Consider the following 17,941-nt stretch of genomic DNA (forward strand, 5'->3'; position numbering starts at 1 on the left):
TTGGCTTCTGGCATCTTAAGATGCTCTTTTGTGTTCATGTATACCTGAGAAGCAATGCAGAGGTGGACTTTCTTCAGTAACCAAATTCCATACATTAAACATGTCATATATTCTGTTTTTAAAGGAATTGGTTTTAAAATACTTTCCTTACCTCTTGATGTCAATGTTAATATTTTTGGGTTTTCTTTATTATGATGGAAAGGCATCAAAAAAGTAGCACATGGCTATTTGGAATTAAAGTCTGACTTAAAATTTACGTACTTAAAGAGAGACTGTGTGAAAAGCATTCAGGTTTGAATCCCTCAGCATAAATTTTCCAAATACCATTGAATCTTGATGAGAAATTCATCAAATGTATTTACTAAAATAGTGAAATATCAAAGTAATTTGTTTTGTTTAGTACATATATTCTTAGTTCTGTAATTTTTATTTTGTTTTAATGGAAACAATATTGGGGGAGGATGAACAGACAATAGCAAAATTAGACTTGTTTCTCTTCTTTGTTTCCATCCTCTTTTCCTCCTCCCCCCCCCTTAGTTTTGAAAGGAGAGTGAAGTAAGGCTTACTGAGAACAGGTGGCAAAACATTGGGATGTTTTCATGTTCTCAGTTTTCCAAGCAGAACATAATTATGTGACTAGTGGACTGTGGGAAGCATAAATACTTTGGAAGGTGTATGCTATTGTACCTGTTACCTTGAAAAAGTAGCTTCCCTAAACACTTCCATTTATAGGTTTAAGGCAGATAACCTGCATTTTCTTCCTGATACCTACTCCTTTAAACTGGAGTAATTCTAGTTGTTAGGAACCTTCAACTAGCATATGATACTCAACATTGGACCATCCTTCTTTCCTCCATCGTATACGGGAGTGGAGGCATTTGTGCAAGTAAGGAAATACCTATAATCATAAACTGAAGACTGCTTTCTGTAAACGATGTTCAAGAATATCAAGACAGATGGTCTGCATTTGCCATGGTATTGATTTATGCAGTACTCATGTAGGTTCCAGGAATGCCTAGTAGGTATCCTTCAAAGTGAGCCATCTACATGAGGATGCCATCAATGCTAAATTACAGATTCTATTTGTGCTTACTAAGAGTTTAGCTCATGTGGTAAAGTTACTTTTCCTTACTTTTCTAGAAAAATAATCTTTATATTTTTTGTCATGGTAATAAAAATCTTGATATAATACCCTATTCTGTTTCATAGGTTATTCTGGTAACTTATTAACATCTTCATCTTTTTTCATTTTCTGAGATAATTTTCTTCATATTCACATTAAGTCCATTTGTTTTATGTCAGCTAGGCCAAATGCTCAAATGGATCATACCTTTCCCATTCTCCCCAGTCAATCCAATTTGTTTGTCAGAAAACATCAGTGCAGGCATAGAGACCATTTTGCAGTCTAACTTGTTGAAAAAACTGTCAAAACTGTATGAATCACACAAAAATCTTTGTGCTGAACTGATGTGAAATACATTGTCATAACCTCTGTTTTCAGAACTTACATAAAGTAATATTTTCTATTTATTTTGATACATGAACATTATTTAAGCCATTAGGTGGGGATGTTTCTGTTGTTTCGGTATGAATTTACAGGATTAGTGGCTTAAATGTGTTGATTTTATTAAACCAACCAGTCACTGATTGGGTCCACCTGTGGCTGAGTTGGCTTGTGATACCTTGAGCAATGCATTTGTTATCATTCATTGTTGCTTCAGTACAAGACTGTGGTCTCACTGTAGTAAGTCCTCTGCGAATATACATACACAGAGTTTGTGTGGAAATACAGGAAGGAGGGTATAAAAAGCAAAGGAAGGCAATGAGAATGCAGAACAGCAGAGGATGCTTTGCTAGTGGCTAAATGGATACATTTGCTAATGCTGACGATTTCTTTTAAATTCTGAAATGGCTACTGTTCTTTATTTAGTCAGTGTGACTTTTTTTGTTTAATTTGTTAACACCTATAGAAATTAGAAAGAACAGTAGTTATGACAAATGGACTATGTAATTTGAAAATTGTATTTTGTCACATGTTTTAGTCACAAAACCTTGTTGAAATCAATTGTCCAAACATTCACTTAACATATTAATAAGTAATACAGGAATACTCTAAGCCCTCTTGAATTAGATATATTACATCTTGTTACAAAATTTAATGCCAGGCTTAATAACTCAAAGTATGCTCTAGAATAAAAATACGTTTATGTGCTAGTATGTTGTAATTAGAATGCTAATCCAAATTACAAAAAAAACCCTAAACCCGGTATTCAGTTGGAACTGTTTTATATACTCAAGAGTAGACAATTACCTTTAATTTAATTTCTTAAAAAAGAAATCCCAATTTTTATTTTTTTTACAAGTGGGTATGCTTTTTGTTTTATATTTCTAAATATTACAACACTGTAATATTACAGTGTCAGATTGCACTGTAATCTGACAACAGTGGTCAGATTTGAGGTGCTATTTGGGTATTTACCTGCAAAATCAGTGTCACTTAGGACTTTTTAGAAAATATGTCTAGGTACTTGTGTTCTTACATTTTCTGTTGCAAACACTATAGGAACAGGAAAGTGCTACCTTTTCAAAAAGAGAAGACGGTGTTTCCAATTCAACACTACCAGCTTTGCGTATTTGTAACAGGAAGAATTATTATAAAATACCATTTTATCCTGTCATGCATAGACTTTAATCATCTCGCAGTAGCTGAAAAATTCTGCATAAACATATTTTGAAGAGGGTTTGTTTGAATTTTTTTGTTATTTTTTGTGATTTGAACAGTTAAAGGAGAGTTAATAAAAGATAGATGGCTGATCAGTTGCTGATGTTTCATTTGTTACATTTTCTTAGAACCATAATCTTCAACATTTTTAGTGTTGTATGTAACCAGCTGTAGTATGCTATTGAATCCTATACAACTTCTTGTGGTCTTACCAATAATTATTGAACAACTTTATGGAAAATAGATCTAAAATAACAAATTACGGAAAATTGTAAGATACACGTTTTTAAGAAGTTCATTGACAGGAAAATAAATTGAAAGTAATGCTGAGAAAGAGCCAAGAATCACATGTGGATAAAAGTTTCAGTTTGAATACTGAATAAGTCTCCGTAATGCTCAAGTTTTAGGAGTTGTCCATCTGCCATTAATGTCATCTTGGAAATAAATAAATTAAACCACATGGACTTACTTTACATGATGTTTCTATCTCTCCTCATACATGATTATGTGAAATACAATACTTCTTTAACTTGAAAATACTTAAGCTAATTTCTGTCACTTTTTGTTATATTGAAATGTTCAGAAGAAATGCAGTGCGTTATCTTGAATCCTCAACTTAAATCCTGTTAGATGAAATAAAAAACTAAAACTATTTTTAGGATTTTTTTCATTTAGTGTATTTATTTTCCATCTGAAGGTCAATTCCAGAAGTCTGGTACCAGGACTGCCACTCCAGCTTCCTCATTGCTCCTGGTGGCTGGGGAATATCCCAACACTATTTGCCTGTTGAATGTGTGGAGAGTGTTCTTCTGAAGACAACTGTCTCCTTTGTGTTTGAGCACCTCCCACTATGTGAGTTGTTTGTATTTTTTTTAAATCAAACTGAGTTTGCCTCATTTTCATTAATGTCATAGTTACACATTTAACATTTATAAAAATGTTTGTGATGTATCTCCTGCAGTTGTCCAAAATCTATTTTCATGCCATTTCTGTATCAAAAGAAATCTTAATTTACAAACATATGTTCTTTTCTCCCCAGTTTGCTGCATTAAATTTTAAAAGACAAGTGAAAATAGTGACTGTAGTATTTGGTTTTAAAACTGATTGATAACTGTACTGCAGTCTGCTTCCCATAGAACTGGTGAAACATAGACCATGTCAGTAGGATCTTTTCTTTGCTTTCTCCCATAATATGCCCTAAGTCCCGACCTGAAGGGGCAATTCACTCTCTAATTTAAACCTCTCCTTAACATTAACAACATGGCAGTGTTTAGTAATGATACAGTGTTTACTGTTAAAGACTTGCCAATTTGGCCTTAAATAGCTAGACTATATTACCTCAATTTGCCATATTCCCTCTGTTTAGTTTGGAATTACCTTGCAAATGTTAAGGTGATAGTATTGTATTGTATAAAGGAATTCTAAATTGGAAATCCAAGCAATGTGGATTTAAAGTTCTAGTATTGGTCTATAGAAACACACTAGTTCAAGTAGTTAAAGGTCAGCAAACTCATTTTAATAGGTACTTTGTTTTTTTTTTGCTTTTACTGACTTCATCAGTGCCTTTAATTCGTTATTTTTCCTTCCTATTCTCTGGATAATTTAAAACTCCTTTCTGAAGTGATTTTTTAAGACGTATATGAGCTTGTATATGTAGTTTCTGTACCTTTTAAGTATAGTTAGATTTTTCCAGTGTTGTAATAAAGTACAGAACACTATGCAGCACATTAAAGAAATAGAGCCTATGCATCAGAACAATTTTCATGCCTCACTCAATTCTTAATGTAAATTAGTAGGAACATTGGTTATCCATTTGAGAAATTGAGTTGGTATAAAAATAAAAATGCACTTATGGTATGTGGTGCTTTGTGTATCATCTTGGGAGTGTTTTGCTGTTTATCTGTCACTTGCATTAGAAAAAGCAGTGACTGGCTGCAGGTGATATTAAAAATTAAAGGTTAACCTCAATTTCTTTACTGACCAGACATGGGGCAGAAAGTTCTTCTGGATGTGTGCCTAGATTTTGGAACTGTCAAATAGAGTTGAGAAGACTGGTGCTTTTGGTGGCTTAGTCTTTTTGTATGTGCATGTGTGATTATATGATTTCACCATTTGCAAGTCTTTAGACTGCTTCTTATAGGTTATATCAAGATCATTTTCCTTGGCATCCAACTTTATGAAATTAAAAAATTACGCAATAATGCTATAGTAAGTAATTATAATGAACTCATTTTTCTGATCTGCATAATTCTAGGAATGTCTTTTTATTTTGTTGCTTAGAAAAACTAATTAAAATAGCTGTCTTTCCTGTTGCTAGAGAATACATGTCTTTCAAAAACTAGTTGAAATTGTTTTTTGAAAAATTGCCTTAGAAGCTTTTGAATATTCTGGTTAACCCATTTACATTTAATGTAAGACAAGCTTTATATACTCATGAACAAACCTGGGAGATCTTTTTTTAAGTTTTTGACACTCAGCTTCTCCCTCATAGTGCCTTCAAGGTGAGCCAAGTTCAGTAGCATGAGCTTCCCTTGTCTATCACTCCAAATGTTGGAGGCAGCATTCAGGCTAGTGAAGAAAGGTTCAGGCAGCAGAGGTTTCCATGTAACCTGCCAGGTATCTTTCTTTTGTTGAAGAGGTATTGTGCTTTTTCAGTGGTAGACCAGACTACAGGCAAGTCTTGATCTTTAAGATGCAGCCTGAAGCTGTGGCTGCTGCTCTTACCTTCCATTTCATCCCTTAATTATCTTAGCCATGCAGTAAGGTAGTATGCATGTAGTGAGCAGACCTGGTGCTTCTTGTTGCATAATGAAGAAGAATGGGAAGGGAAGAAAGAAAAATGAATTATTTTTTTTTTGTGAGTAAAATAGACTGCCAAAATGCATTTGTTTTTCTTACCCCATCCTCCATCTAGCAAACAGTGAATCTCTTCTATCCGTGGCTGTTTTCCCTCTTAAGCTCTTCATAGGAAAACAAGAAAACAGAAGTTTCATTAAAGGAAGCAATGCATATTTCTAATTTAGAAAAGGTTGGATAGGACTTTGAGCAACCTAAATATGCAATTGACATATTTGAGGAACCCTAGTATTTCAGATGTGCATAATCTTATTAAAATTATATATCTATGTGCCTGCTTCATAGTAAGCTTGGCACAGTTGTCTCAGGACTGGTATACTGTAGATTGTTCTGACTACAAATTAAATCATGTTAAGAATTCTTTGGTGGGAAAAAGATAATGCTCATTTAGTGTGCTTTCCTTATTATTTCTAATTTGTTAAACCTATATTTAAGACAGAAAATCTCTCTGAAGACAAAATATTTTTAAATGCTAGTTACTCATTTTCCTGTAGTTCACGTGGCTTGAAATTTTTCCAGTGTTTTCTGAGATTGGTTCACTTAATACTTCTTTGTTTCTTGTGTTTCAGATATTTTTTTGTTGACTAATACTGAAACTGGTCGAACAAATTCACTACTGAAGTGATTTATAAAGAAACTGAAATATTATATAGCTTTAAACATAGTTCCTTTGACTTTGGGAGTAGTTAAATCCCATATAAGAGTTGATAATTGTTGGCTTGCAGCCTGGTTCTAAAGTCTTTGTTTTACAAAGTGGGTTATGAAGCATCAAGAAAACTGAATGTTGGGTTTTTTCCAGATGAAATATCTCAGGTAATTAAATACTTCAGGAATTTATAATTTGTTTATAATTTGAAATACAGGGCTTTCTAAGAAGAAATCTTTAAGTGATTGTATGTATTGTCTTACAGGCTCTAGAATAGCTAGCATGTTATAATTTGTCAGTTAATTTAAATTTAAGTAAACTTCCGTGTCAGTCTAAAAAACACTGGTGATTTGCAACTATATTACAGATGGCATCTTTTCTTAAATAGTACAATAATCTGTGTTTTGTGGAGCAAGTGAATTACCCATTTGTTACACTGTTATGCAGTTCACAGAGGTCATGACACATCTGTATGAGCAGAACATATAAGTATTTTTAAAATCCAACACCAATTCAAACAACCCAATTCATTGCAGTGTTTCTGTTGTTGCTGTTCCTGCAGAGCTGGTGGTCCATTCACTTGTATTTAATTTATGGCTGTATTGCAGAGATGGCTTCGAGAAAGATATGTCTAAAATAAGGACTTTTTTCTCAAATGCAGCAAAACTTGCAGGAGGTGCAGCTTCAAACAGTAGAAGAACAGGTCCAGGATCGAGAGTTATTTTGCAAAGCACTAAAATCAGGTTATATCAGTTCCCCTCGAGGGTACATAATATCAAGTCAGGACTAGTAATTACCATAGATTTATTTTCAGTAGCTGTCTGATTCTCCTGGACTAATGGTACTGTGTGTTACTAGCCCATACTCTTTAAACATCCTTCTTGTTTCTCCTCTTTGTACCATGTTAGAGGTACTTTATATAGCTGAGAAATTGGGTACTGCTTCACATCCTTGTTAGTTCAAGTTTCCTCTGGCAGTGGTTTCTGTGCACTGCATTTCCCTTGCCCTTGCCCCTGGCGCATTGACCCATTTCCCTCCTGAGCCTCCTTTTGGGGCAACATAACTCTGAAGCTTGAGCTGGCTATGGACAGAGCCCAGCTGACTCTGGCAGAGCTTTTTCATTGTACTTGGTGCTCACTTTGTAGCTCATCTTCATTTTCACCATGAAACCACCCTTGCCAGTATAAAGGAAGAAGTAACTTCTGCCTTGCTGTACTTTAAAATGGGCTCTACAACAAAAAGTGGAGAGAGACTTTATACCAGGGCCTCTAGGGATTTGGGCCTCTAAATACAAAGGATGGTACATTTAGATGGAAGCTAAGCAAGACATTCTTTACAGTTAGGGTGTTGAGATGTGGAAATGGGTTGCCCAGAGAAATGCAGGTGTCCCATCCTTGGAAGTGTTCAGGGCCAGGTTGGATAGGACTTTGAGCAACCTAATCTAGTAGATGTCCACCTCTCTGCCCATGACAAGAGGCTGAACTGGGTGTTCTTTAAAGGTCCTTTCCAACCCAAACCAGTCTGTGATTCTTCTTGAGGAGAGCAGCCTCTTGCCTTTATTTTACCTGATTAGTATTATGTATGTCTCTTACATAGTTTCATTATATAATGTTTCCTCTTCATTTTGTTGACTTTCAAACTTTTCCAGAGACATTGCAGTGGTTACAAGTTGTATTGATAGAACCTGGTCAAGACTTTAATTTGTGGTTTGGATTGGTTTTGTTTTCAATAAGAGATAAGTGCTACCTTAGATGATCAGAAATGCTGATCAGAATTTGTTAAAAAGGATTTGTTAAAACTGTTCTTAAAGGATTAAAAGTGGCAGCCTTAAGCATATCTGCAAGAAGAAAATGTTGGAGGGGAGAAACAGTTGGGTTGCCAGCAATGTATATAGTTAAAAAAACCATGATTGTATTGATGTTTTGGTGTATTTGAAGTGATCCTCCTAGCATAGATGTGACAATCATAGACAGTTGTCTCTGATGTGTTTAGAGCTGTGATAATGTTCCAGTAGTTTTAAGAACAACAACAAAAAAAAAAATTCTGAAGTATTGGCTGTAATTTCCCTTGAAGGGAAGGGATGCTATTTCATGGCTATCTTTGGCTCTCTTTTCTTTGCCTCTGCTCTTCCTGAAGAAATTCTGTGAGACTTAGAGAATGCTTTGCTTCCAGGATTAGTTCTAGAGGAAGTTCACAGAACTTTAGTGGGTTTTGCTCTTAATTTATATGGATTTAAATGTCTAAACATGTACTGAATATTGACAGGTACCAGTGTAGATGCCAGCCATGTCCTGTACTAGGGACTGATCTGCAATGCAAGCAGCAGCATTTCTCAGTTGTTGTGACTGGCCAGCATTTGTAATTTGATGGAAAGCAGATGAATAAAGCCAAATTAAAGTGACAGTGATGACCAACTGCCTAGTAATTTAAGACCTTCCACACATTGCTTCATGCTATTTATTCAATAAACACATACAGTAAATATAGGCCTTCTTCATTTCTTTCAGGTGATAGAAGCCATGGCAGGCAGAAGTTATTGTATATTATCAGCACTTTGTCATATTCAAATAAATTAATGTGGAAATTATATGAAACTCAGAACTTTCTGACCAGCTTCCTAGGGTTTTGTTCAAGCTTTCATTGTGTGATGTACATTACGTAACTTCATATTGAGCACTTTCTTCGCAACATAATTTCTACAGATTTGTAATCTTTAAAGAATTAAAATCTTGCCACCAACTTTTGCAGTAGTTTTCTCAATATTATGTGTCTGATCCTCTAAGATCTTTTTTCATAAGGATTAATGTAGTAAGAGTTGATTCTTGTATGAATGGTTCAACTAGATTTACAAGAAGTGGTTGAATGTTGTTTTATCATTTCTCATAAGCAGCATGCATGCCTTATAATTTTAGAAAAGGTTACCTGTATCTTGAAACTTGCAATATTTATCATCTTTTGCAAGGGAATTGTGGATTAGGTGCAAAAATTTCTCTATATTATAAATATTCTAAACTTGTTTTGGCATATTAATCTAGATTATTTTAAAATCCAGAAGTGTACTTTATAGTGGTACCCAAGCTGGATCTGAGGAAAAAAATCATTATTCTCTGTCATTTGGCAGAGAGGATTAAGGGATAGAAAAAGAAGAAAATGCTCTTCTTTTTAAGTGAATGTATTCTTCCCATAGAATGTACCAACAAGAAGTAGATCAAGACAGTCTTGCTTCGAGACACTCGTACCATCTGACAGGAAAGTGATTTTAATTAATTTAAAATCCAGAAGCAACAGTATTTCTTCCTGAGGAAATGATTAGAAGACCTTAATTACACATTACTCTTGAAAGCACAGATTGCACTTAGTTTCTTTTTGGTCTTGTAGACTCAGACTTTGGAAAGTATTTAACTTACGGGAAGTAATGGAGTACTTTTCTCAGTATGAATATAGCTACTTGAAAATAATAGGAATTTAGTAGAATGTTTGGGGTTGGGGATTTTTTGTTTGGTTTGGTTTTCATAACAGAAAAGTCATCCAATACCTTCAGCTGGGTTTTGGCATCAAAATTTTAAAAAACATTTGCTGTGTAAAAAGTAAGTTTTGACAAAGGCAAAGAAAATGGCAGAGTGTTTAAGTTGTGAATCAGTATCTAGTTACATCTAATCATTATTTAATGCTCCCATTGGGAATATTTTATAGTGTGAATCTGCTGTAGGTGCATAGTGACCAGCTAAAGGAATAGTGAGTGACTAATTGTATATCTAGATAATTTCATTTATTAAATGCATTTTTATGAATGAAATATAAATGTTGAATGGAATTGTAGTTACTTCTGTACATGAAAACTATAGTTATGAAACCTGCATGGTTTTGTAGCATTTTAGGGGGAAACAATCATGGTTTTGTTTTATTTTAATGTTTAGTTTTTAGCAAGGACACATTCAAATATTAAAATATTCACATACAAAATGTTTTCCTTATTCCAAAAGATACTGTAATAAACATCATTTAAAGGATGGACTATTTTGTGTAAAAACAAAAGTTCCTCATTCATGACATGTTTACACGGGGGTCTTATGCCTTATGGTCCTAGATGGTTTGAAAAGAAAATTTGGCTGATGCAATTTTTTAAATTTTTCTGAGTCTCCTTTTCAGATGTAATTCCTTTCTTGCATATATCATTAGTGGGCAATGCAGGAACTTGAGACACAAAAGATTTCATACGCAAGCTTCTTTGAAGAATTGTACTAAAAGCTGCATTTAAGGCAATGCAGCCATTTAAGACGATGCTTCCAGCGTCTTGTTTCTTGCGCCTATTTTCAGTTTTTTAATTAATATTGAGGTTTCAGTATTTTCTCTGTGGCAAGTACTAGGGAGTGGTGTCAGATTGTTTTCTCTGTTTCCTGTACAAACAAGCTCTGAATCTGAGGTCTTCTTAACATCCCTCAAGGTTTTGCAGTTAAAAGTCCCACAAAATAACTTTCCTTTTTCACAGTATTTGTAGGATGCTAAGAGGAAGGGTTTCTTGTTTGCTAGCCATAATTTGTTCTGGTGTAGCAGTGATACTGACTTCCCTATTGCCATTCAGGAGAAGCTTAGGAAACGTAGTACTTAATACAGGAAAATAAATTGGTTCAAGTAATTGGGAAAAGAGAAGTGATATTTAATGGAAGAGACTGATGGCTTGAGCCATTGTCTGAGTCCATACTTCCTCCGCTTGTCAAATTGGGACAGAATCTTGAAGTCCTTTTAGATTCATTTTTATTACAAGGCACAAAGCTAAGAGAGACCAGAAAATTCACTGGTTTTTAAAATATATCTCTTTGAATATGTACGCAGTCCATGCATTTCAAGTTGAGTCTTACAGTGATTACATGTTGAGTAAGTTGAAAAACAACATATATAGCCAGCAATTTCATTATACATAGAAATGATCTGACTCATGTGCCAAATTTTACTTCCTTAGGATATGTGACATTTTTCATTCTCATAGTGCTTCTCAGGTATCAAGGAATCACCTCCTTAAAAATAACATGTATCTGAGACTATGGTAGTTTGGGACCTGTTTCATTACGTATGTTTGCATGTCAGTCTGAAAATGTCACACTAAGCTCTTACCAAAACACACACAAAAAAGTTCCTAATTTAAAAATATGTTAGAATATTTGGTCGAATTTAATTTGCAAGATTTTCATTCTGGAAGCATAGAGTCAGAGCTGTATGTTATAAAATTGAAGGAAATAGCTGATCATCACAGAAAAATCATGATGGTTTGTGTGTAGAAATGCACAATTCTTTTGTGTTTGTGTGTGTGTGTGTCTCACAAGAGGCATGAGAGATGAATGTTCTTCTTAACTGAAGAGTTCTTTTTCCACTCTAAGGATATTTAAAAATCATTCTATCCATTTGGTGGAGCAATAGCTTAGTTAATGAAATTTGATATTTTGTAGTTTTTCATTCTTGTGTAACATCTGTAAACATGTTCCCAAACCTTACATGCAGTTCTGTAATTAACTTAGTGTTTCCATGGTATTTTGTCAATGAATAGAAAAAATGCTATTTATACAGATGGGGGGAAAAAAAATTTTCCTCAGCAATGCAGTTATATTTTGGTGGGGTTAAAATATAAGCCATCAGTGGAAAATCTGGTTTTCTTGTACTTTCTTAAAATCCTCTGTTTTACACACTCCAAATGAGCAGTGAGGAGTAGTCCAGCCCCCTATCTATTCAGGGGTAAGATCAGTTAAGAAGCAAAGCATTTTTTAACTTTTACAGAAGACCTGTACCTCTCTGATCACAGCACTTGGTTTCTTTATTTTCATTAGTTTTTCTCTCCTTGTAATGTACATAGAAAGTTAATGATGAAAGAGTAGTAAAGTATTCATTGAAACTGAAAATTATAGTATTTGCAAATATGAAATCATAATTTACATAAATTTTATAGTCAAGAACATTATGAATGTAAATATGCCTTCATCTATTCTCGGTCTTATAATGCCATTCGTTGTCCAGTGGGAGATGAAGAGTGATGTTGAGACTGCCGTTTAACCTATTATAGCAGCCTAAAGAAATTAAATAGCCTTGATGTAAATATGAGGTGGGAAAGGAGTATTCATCTCCATTAAGTGACATAAAAAAACATGGTAAGAATAACAGGTGGGTGGGTATGCATTAAGCGCTGAAGTCCCTAAATTTGGACACTAATTATAACCACAAGGACAATTGCCTCCCACATACTTAAACTGTAATTTCAGTATGTTTTCAGACCAAAAATATGCTTCACAGTTCTTTGGGCACCAAATGTGGATTTTCTCTTGCATTCTTTTTTCATCTGATACATGATTCCTTTTCCCCTGCTATTAAATGAGGGCCCAATACTAAAAAGCTGAATTCATTATATACTCCTTGGTACAATTAGATCTTTAGACCTTGTATTTTACTAGATCTCATAACTATGCTGAGGAAGTCCTACCCATTTTATAGTGCCATAAGCAAATGTTTTATATTCAAATTATTTGGAGCAGTTGTTTCAGCTTCATGTTAATGTTATATACACGTGTGGATTACCAGTAGCTACTTAATCTGTTGCATTACATAGGTTACTCTTTGTTTCTTGTTAGTGTATTTTTTGTAAAGATAGATAATATACTTGCACCCTTTCTTAAAGTTATTTTTATGTTACATGAGATAAAGTCATTTTTATATTGAGTAATTGCATTAAAGTCTGACCCATGGAATCATAAATGAGAACAGAGATGTTGTATAAAGCTATCTTTTAAAGTTAACAGAGTATTGCAGTTTCCTTAATATTAAACTGGTTTCCATGCAGGAGAGATCATTTTGTTTTAGCCATTCCATCTTTGGTATAAATCAAGATAAAGTATTAATTTTTTTTTTTATAAAATACAAATCATTACTTCACCTTTACCTTGATATTTAATATACAATATTAATATTTAATATACAAAAAATGCATTATGTCCCTGCCTAACCTGATGTAATAATTAAGACGTGATATCTCTAGACTGAATTTGTCTGATGTTTTTCAGTAATTCTGTCTTACTATCCTTTTCTATGCTTGATTAGATAGTTATTGGCTATTACATGTTCTCCACATTTTCTAAGCTGTAGAACTCAATCAAGTCACCTCTAATCTTATTATAAATAAACTAAATATACTGATCTCTTATCTGACTCACACACACAATAAAAAGAAGGATTTCCTGATTGTAATTCTTGTAACTCCTTTTTTGGCCCTTTTAATTTCAACTTCCTTTTGAATTAAAGATACCAGGCCTAGTTATAGCAATCCAGTGATGCCATATGTGCAGATAATTTCAGGTCCTTAGTACTACCATATATTTCCCTGTAATGCACGCAGGGATTGTTTTTAGCTTCTTAGCTACAGCAACATAGTAAGAGCAAAAAAAGCATTTGGTTATTTACAGTGACTTGTAAGTTCTTTAGGGATTCACTGCTTTCTAGGATGTAATCCTCCATTTTATGTGGCCTGTCTCGTAGATTCTTAATGTTCTTAAGGTAAATAAATTAAAATAGTGTAATTTCTACTTTGAGATTTACTTAATTTATGCAGCTTATTGGAAGGATTTGTACTTATTTTTGTCATCACAGAGCTTCAGTTTTTTACATAACAGTGAAGAATCAGTCATCAGGTTTTATGTGTATTTTATGTGTATTTTATTTTATGTGATTGATATTTTTAAAAAGACAATAAAGGGGACTTCACAAAGCATTAGAGCATTAATATAGCACAAAGAAGGCTTATAATGTGTTTGGCTTCTGCTGATACCTAATGATACGGCAAAAAAGCATTCTTCTACAAGGCTGCTTTTAAGATACAAGGGAACCAGAGGAATTGTTAAGAATAATAGCATATCTTGGATTTTTTTTTCTAATTCGTTTTTAGGAGCAGAAGCACAAAAATCCTGACTTAATCTTTCTTTTAGGTATGCTGCTTATTTAGCTTTTAGTAACTTGTAATTTAAGATCACAGTTATTAGGTGTATTTCTGCATTTTATATATCGCTCCCAGATGCTACAGTATTAGTTTTTATCACTGCATATTTTATGAAATGTCAGCCTTCTGTTGGCTGTTCATGCAGCATTGTTAGTGATCAAAGCCACAACATAAAGGAGAGGAATCTAAACAGTTGGCTTATCTTTGTCCTTCATTGTGACACAATACCATAAAATTACTTTACTATATAAAAGGCAGGAGAAGCTTTGTGTAGCACACTCTGAAAAGGTGAACTTTTTGTTATGCTCAACAAAATAGATAAACTCTTCTAGGTGATATTTTGTGCAAGGAAAGTAAAGTTAGCAGTGGTGTCTTTGGAGTTTAGAAAAAGTTTTCATCTTTTCCTGCCTTTTTAAAGCACAGTTTATATATATATGTGTGTGTGTGTGTGTTTTGCAATGCTATTATAAATCTATCCTTTAAAACTTTTTGAAATGGAAGAAATGTGTCCTTTGGAGTAACCTTTATGGGGTGTTGTGGACTTCTTTGGGATACAATTAATCATGACGTTATATCACTTGAAGAGGGGTAATTGGGAAGATAATAGGTAGTCTTTGCATTATGAAAACTGCTGGTGATTATCAAGTATATTTGGCTTTCATTTTGATTTTTCACACAGGAGATTATTTTGAGTTTATCCAAATTTTTGGTTAAAAATATCAGACTATCAGTCAGCCTTAATTTTTCTGCTTGCCTAAGTGAGTTGTGTATCAGAACTGAAATAATAAAGTAGGAAAAACTCTACAAGCACTGAAGATATTCTAGGAATAAAAATCTTGAATGATTTTGATCAGCTGTTGTGTATGCCCTGCACAGCAGTTGGTTCAATCAATTTTATGTTTTGGGATGGTTTTATTAAAACGAGCTGCTGCTTTCAGTAAATCATTGTAAAGATGTTAGCTTTCTATATGCTTTTTGGGGACCTGCAGCATACCAAGGCAGTCTCTTAATATAAACAGACTTGGCTCCTCAAGGGGCTGGGCTGACTTACCCCCTTACCACATGGAGTATTTATCAAGATGGGACAGAACACAAAAAAGGAAATAGTCTCCTAATACGATAGTGGTACAGGAAATAAAAGAGAAAAAGTATTCCTACTGTATTGTGGGGGCCTATGAAAAGCATGTCATTCAATAAGGATCTTGACAGTATCTCTTAAAAAATATGATGATGCACCTGATTACATGTGTTTGTGTTTGTCTTTCCAACTGCTGCTAGTCAGTAACTTGTATGCATGTATTCTCTCACAGTATGTGATCATATTTTGATAAATGTTTCAGAGGTTTTGAACAAATCAACAGTGGTATTTTCTTCATGGTGTTGTGATCAAGATGGCCACAGTGCTCCATTTTATCTTGGCTTTATGGGTGAGATAGCCATTTCATCCTTCTTTCCTTAAAAGCTGTCACAGGGTGAGATCATTCCTGTATACATTCAAAGGTTTTATTACTTCTTTCTTGATGTGCTTCAGAAATACAGCAGGTAGAAAACAAACTTATCAAGTGAGTTAAGGCTAGAGATATTTAGTATATTAGAAGCATTAATTAATTAATGCTTTCAATTAATTAATTTTGAAAAATGGAATTTAGGAAAGCAAAAAAATCTGACAGTGGTAAGTAGTTCATCCATCAGCTATCTGACTGTAGTGTGCTCAGTGCAGGTCATCTTTCCTATATGAAAACGGCATCACACATAGTCTGCATAACTTTCTAGCAGCATCAAGTTCGTGATCCTTCTCCTGCCCTTCACAACTGAAAGGGCTTAAGATTTTAAGCTACATACCTGCTCCCCATCTTTCTAGATAAGGTGTGATTGTATTATGCTTCTCTTCTGATTTTTGAAGAAGTAGGATCTCCTACTCTATGTTTTCATCCATTGCCTGCGTGAGTAGGTGAATTTTACATGTCTTTTAGTGGGATTCTGGTTTGCTGATGAAGGCAGAAAATCTCCAATCTGACTGGGCTGTGATGAAGGACTGAGTTACCAGAGAAATTGTGATGCTTCTAGCAATTTTAGTGTCCACAGCAGGAAGAGATGTGCTCCTCAAAGAGAATGATGTACAAGGGTGCATAAGCAAGGTTAGGTGTCTGAGAATCAGAAGACCAAATATGTTGGCACTTGTTGCAAGTCTAGAAGTTCAGGTGACCATGGGGAGAACACACAAAGCAATAAAGACAGTCTTTAAAGGGAGTGGTTTTTCCTCTACTGATCTTAATACCTTCAGCAGGTGTTTTAAACTACTATAGTTGAAGGGTAAACATTTTGTTCAGGTCTCCTTTTTATTTGTATATCCAAGACTGCTTCAAACACCTGATCAGAAGATGCTAACAACACTTTAAGAGCTGAAAACATGCAAACCTTATCCAAGCAGGTTCTCTTATCTTTTATACAAGTGAATTTCTTTGATTCCCTGGCAAAGAAGTCATGCATTAAATGCACAGCTTTCACATATCCACTTGCTAACCTAATATTCCCCAATTTCAGTGACCAAAAGCCGAGTCTTGATGAAGCTTGATAAGTAGTGGTACTTCTTTCTGTAATTGGTGCTTTGTGGTACACAGTTTCACAAAGAGGTAGTAAATAGATGGGATTATACCTCTTCATTAATATACTGGATATAATCAAGGTAGCTTGGTGTCTTTTAACCTGATATTCTTGAATCTTGATAGGCACTCACACAGCTGATATGCTTTGGAAACGTAATTTCATTTTATAGATATAGACGTATGTGTATATGCGCAAAATGTTTTGTAGATTGGTCCCATAATTTGTGAGCATATATGTGAGCTTATTTCCGTAGAAAAAACTTTCATGACCTTTCAAAACCAAAGGTTTTGACCACCTTTCCCAGTTAGTACCAAAGGCAGTCTTCACTAGGTAAATGAATATAGTGGTTTGTTGAGCATTTGACTATGCTAATACCAGCTAAACCAAAGGTTATTTAGCCTTTTTTTAATGCCATTATCCTCAAATCTCTAACCCGAGGGTTATAAATGTAACTGACAGAGAAAATTGAGCAAAATTGATAGTCAAAAATTTCTTTATAGGATGTAAATTGTTGGAATGGACTTTATTTCTGGTCAATGAAAATTGTGTTTCTCAAATGTAGCTATATTAGTTTGTGCAAGGGTTATCACAGTGCTTGTACCTATGGGGTATAGTCAGATTGCTGCTCTCCGCTGCAGAGAGCTCAGTGAGGGTAACAAGTACTTAAAAAAAAAGTTATGTACAAGAGATGCTACAGCTATATATTTAAGGACTTCATGTTGACCCCATCCTCTCTTATTAGCAATTCCTTTTTTGGATGCATTTTGTGTTTCCATTTTTTGGTGAACTTGTGTCCCTAGCCTGCTAGAATTGGCAAAGGGAAAAGTCAGCAAGGTTTCTAGGAAGTAGTATACCTTTTTATTTAATAGACAGATTAATATTAATGATAAGTACAATAGGAACTGTGAGTGTTGAGTCACCTGAAAGAATTAAGATGCACTCATGGTACCAGAAGAGTAACTCAGATATTTTCAAAGCTAATGAAGTTTTAGTTCAGAATTTACTGTTAAAATCTAAAGTACAAGTCAAGCCTTCCCCCAAAGTGAGAGGGGCAGGACTGGAAAGGAAATACAAGGCCTGCATCATTGGTGAAGAAGTTACTCCCTAAAGAAGCAATCTGACCAGCCAAATGAGGAAT

At 34.4% G+C, this 17,941-nt stretch overlaps 1 protein-coding gene across 8 annotated transcripts in view; it reads left to right on the forward strand.

Annotated features, from left to right (window-relative positions):
* TBC1D5 (TBC1 domain family member 5) overlaps positions 1-17,941 on the forward strand; it is a 315,390-nt gene that overhangs the window by 65,679 nt on the left and 231,770 nt on the right. For 6 of the 8 annotated variants that reach the window (XM_088054556.1, XM_014248648.2, XM_088054576.1 and 3 more), the window contains one exon: positions 3,420-3,574. The exons of the other annotated variants lie outside the window; for them this stretch is intronic. The gene's annotated coding sequence lies outside the window, so the exon portion shown is untranslated. The remainder of the gene's footprint in view (positions 1-3,419; positions 3,575-17,941) is intronic. 8 annotated transcript variants of the gene reach the window in all.

The sequence above is a fragment of the Pseudopodoces humilis genome, chromosome 1 (genome assembly GCF_049639895.1).
Source record: "Pseudopodoces humilis isolate 2021_Gansu_Grassland_sample_001 chromosome 1, ASM4963989v1, whole genome shotgun sequence".
NCBI classification, from domain to species: Eukaryota; Metazoa; Chordata; class Aves; order Passeriformes; family Paridae; genus Pseudopodoces; species Pseudopodoces humilis.